General features: G+C 42.4%; 1 pseudogene; it reads left to right on the top strand.

The window, feature by feature from the left end:
- Positions 1-3,340, top strand: part of LOC119341987 — a 5,626-nt pseudogene extending 2,286 nt beyond the window's left edge.
- The last annotated feature ends 828 nt before the right edge of the window (positions 3,341-4,168 follow it).

The raw sequence follows: 4,168 nt of genomic DNA, 5'->3' as shown, positions 1-4,168 counted from the left end.
ACATCGTTGTTTGTGGCACCCTAGTCGACGCGGGTGCGTACCTCCCTTAGTGCGCCGGCTACCTCGCTGCTTACGGCCGTGATCACCTCCTCACCGACCTCGCCTCCACCCTCTCTTTATCTGAGGACAAAGTAGGGGAGGATTCTACGGGATGGAGATCTGCCCTCCTTCGTCGCCCCGCTTGCCTGGTGTGGTGTCCTACTTCCGCTTGCCTGTCCCCGGGTCACCGACACTGGTCCTTGTGAATCTCTGCGCGCCCTGGAGCTGGTCATGGTCTACCTCGCCACCTCCGTGGCTCGCCGCACTCCTCACCAGCCTCCCGTCAGAGCGACTGGATGGTGCGCTCCAGGGCGGGAGCGGAGGTAACGGAGCCCACCGCCGTTCAGCGTGCGGAGCAGCATATTGCGGCACTTAACCTGGATCCAGCAGTGACAGCCGCTCTGTAGGCGGGGGGACAGGGACCGGCTATGTGGCCTGCTGGATGGTCTTCAGATGGTCGGCCGTCAGCTCTCTGCATCCCCTAGCAACTGACACCTTTTCCCAGAGGCGTCTTCTATCGCTTTGGTGTTTCGCTTTTGGGCATGTTTGTGTTGTTGCCCTAGCAGAATTATTATTTACTTTCCTCATACATGGATAGCTTGCTGTATGGACTTGGTTGGTGCTTTATCTATAAACGGGGCAAAAGCCTAATTTCAAGATATTTAGGGAAGTAGAAGCAATCGTGCAGGGAGTAATAGGATACATCATATTTGTATCACATGATAATGCTGGAAATATATTCCCAGATTTAGTTACACTTACAGAATAATGAACAGATAGGTGCCCATCGACTAACTAATTTTTTAACAGCAATATATTGGATGTGTTTGTTCTTCAGTAATTGTTAGTGAAGCATGTCTTTTGTGTTTTCTTTTCCAGTTGAGGTCAGAAGTGGATCAGAAGGATATATATAGTAAAGATGCGAGATGGGAAAAACCTGCGGTGTGTGCATAATAATTCTCAAGGGAGAGAGATTCCAGAGAGTGCACCACAACCTGCTATTGTTTTGAGAATTGAAGATGGAAGTGGAACTTTACTTCCAATCATTGTTTGTATGTACAACTTCCTATTCTCTTTGGAAGTTTGGAATTAGAATATCTCTTTGATTATAATACATGCCAATGTACTTTTTTCAGTGGAGATGCCAAGTGTACTTCTGATGGCTGCTATTCGCCATGTTCATATTGTAATACCCTATTTTATTTCTACAGTTCACGCCCATTTCTTTTGATTCATAAAGTCAGTAACCCTTTCTTGTTTTAGGCAAGACCTACCATATATCAAGTTGTTAAGGAACTGATCGATAAGATGGGCTATGAGGTATTGGAATGCTCTGGATCGTGATCAGTTCCGAAACCATAACTCATTAATTTATTCCTTCTCATGTTGTGGCTGTTTCCAGGTAAAACTTGTTCGGGTAAACAAAAGAATTCAAGAAGCATACTGTGCCGAGCTTTATCTAACAAAGGTACTCGAGTAATTGAGTAAATTGCTAGGAAGGAAACTGAACATCATGTTCAGTGGGTACAGTAATATCATAATTGTTCTGAAGTGAAAACTGCCTGTACTGCAGATTGGAGATCAAATAGAGAGTATAACATTTGATCTTCGGCCTTCGGATGCTATCAATATTGCTGTTCGCTGCAAGGTATTATTTTAATGTTGAAGGTTCATTTTTGTATCTAATAGCTCTGGCACTAGATGATGACATTCTTCTCCGTTTCTCTTTCTGTTGCTGCAGTTTCTCTTCATTTCTAAGTTGATTCTTCTCCTTTTAAGACTTAATGATTTAGCGTCTTTTCTAATATTCTAGATGTGTTTAGAACGTAGCTGCAAGCTCACAAGGTTACTAGCATTAACAAAATGGATCACTAGGAGTATTTTTTTTACAGTTTTATACATGTGAACCAGGGGTAATCATGTCATGCTTTCCATAGTTCAGACACCAAATGTGAGGATAATTGTGGAATTACGTTCATAGCGAATATGATGTAAAGCCCATCTTATCTTATTATGGAGTGCACCACATATATTTATGCCGTTGCTCTTGACAAAAACAGGTTCCTATACAAGTACATAGGAGTCTTGCATACAGCGACGGCATAAGATCAGTCGAGCCAGCAAAATTTGTGGCCGCAGGTGGCCTTTCAAATGGTTTGTTGTTTACTGAACTTGACAGGTATCTGTTTTATGGACCTATGTTGTTGTGGCCTGAATGCACAAACCAGTTGTGACAGCAGTTTGTTCTACATACCTCGATCCTTGCATTAATTTGTTTGGTTTTCCTGGCAATAAAAAATTTATGTGAATTGTAATAAGAATGAGAATGAGTGTTGTCAGTCGGACCTTTTCGGAAACGAGCTAGACACAGTAACTTATGGTTGAAGGGTCGATTATGAGTTGATAATTTGTTCTTCCATTCAAAATTTTGTTTCATTGTAAAGATTTTTCTTTCTGTGTATAATTTATTGTTCGAAAGCTCATCCATCTTCCTGCATGTTAGTCTCCTTACACTTAGCTTTTTGTCAGACCTGATGGAGAGCCCTGCGTTGAAGCTCAAGAGTTTAGTTTGGTGCGAAACATGTTCATTGCAATTGTTGAAGAGAGATACAAAGATGCAGGTAACCATTGTGTTTTGATGGACTTATTTTGATGCATCAATGCACTAGAAACAATGGGTGATACTCCCTCTGTAAAGAAATATAAGAGTGTTTAGATCACTTTTGCCTCTTTGATAAGGATTTCATAGAGTTCTGTTTTCTCAAGAAGTTTTGAAATATATTTTTTCTGCTGGAAGGTGAGGATTGTCGTGAACTGTTAAACTAGCTCCAATTTGTGCTGTACAAATGAGCAAAGAAGACAGAAATGTCTCCTGATTTGACATGAACGTGTAGATCGCATCCAAGAAATTGATATTGTATACTGTTCTTAAAATATAAGTCCCTTTAGCTAAAATCTACCGAGAATTGTTAAATTAGTGTTGATTTCTCTGTTGTGCAGCAACATGGAAGGACAAACTGATGAGGCTGAGGTCTAAGCGGAAGAACTGGGCCTGAAAGGTTCTTAACTCGGTACCCTATTTGTATCATATTGTCGCCCCTTTGTAGAACTGTGATTACCTCCCACCCCCGGCGCGCGCAATAGACTGGCCACTTTGAACTGTGTAAATAAAAAAGTGTCCTCAACCTCAGTTTGGTTTGATGTGATTAGATGTATATATTCCAAGGCCCTGAGAAGTAGCTTCTGTAAATTCAGACTAATATTCAGAAAGTAAGAACTAATCTATGTAAGTTCCATCCTATTTCTGCCTGTTGGCACAAATGGTCATCTGGGCCCTCATTTAATCTTGCGCTTGGATAAAAAAAGTATTATATCGCTGGGATGTATTTTCATATTTAATACAACTTTTAAAATAAATTATTCTATGTCTGCCCTTCTTAAATATTGATGATTCTAAAGTACTGGTTTGCAATTGGTATGTAAAATATCATTGAGCCCCCAGGTTCATAAAATATTTGTGGGAGATACTACTATATGCAAGGCATGGAGTCTTGTCGGGAGTATGATACGCAAGACATGACAGCAAGATCTCTTAAAGATCCTAAACCTCAGATTTCGGGAGTCCCACTCCCAGCAGAGTTGCTAAAACTGTGTTCGCACACAAACACGCTACCATGTGCCCCACAAACTACTACTTTATGAATTTGTGCCAAAAACTATCACCTTTTTGCTAATCTATGACTAAAAACTACCACGCTACCATGTGCCCCACAAATTACTACTTTACGAATTTGTGCCAAAAACTACCATTTTTTGCTAATCTATGATTAAAAACTACCATGTCTATAAATCAACAGATTCGTCCATTTTAAGCACGCTTATGACAGGATTGGCCCGCATGTAAGTGCTGACATGGCATTGTAAGTCAACGCCGGTAACTAGCTTGCCCGGTCGGCTGCACGGAGGCTAGCGCTCGCCAGGCGGCGGCGCGGCAGGAGGAGCCTAGTCGCGCGTGCGGAGCGCCGTCGCGGCCCTCTCTCCCCGTCTTCCTGCAGCCGCTGTTCGCTCACCATCATGGCCCTGCTCGTATTCACCCCACCTCCTGCTTGCGCTCGTCGCTGCGGCCCGG

Source organism: Triticum dicoccoides, chromosome 7B, assembly GCF_002162155.2.
Source record: "Triticum dicoccoides isolate Atlit2015 ecotype Zavitan chromosome 7B, WEW_v2.0, whole genome shotgun sequence".
Taxonomy (NCBI): Eukaryota; Viridiplantae; Streptophyta; class Magnoliopsida; order Poales; family Poaceae; genus Triticum; species Triticum dicoccoides.
Note: the sequence above shows the minus strand (reverse complement) of the source record. Positions and strands in the feature narration are given on the sequence as shown.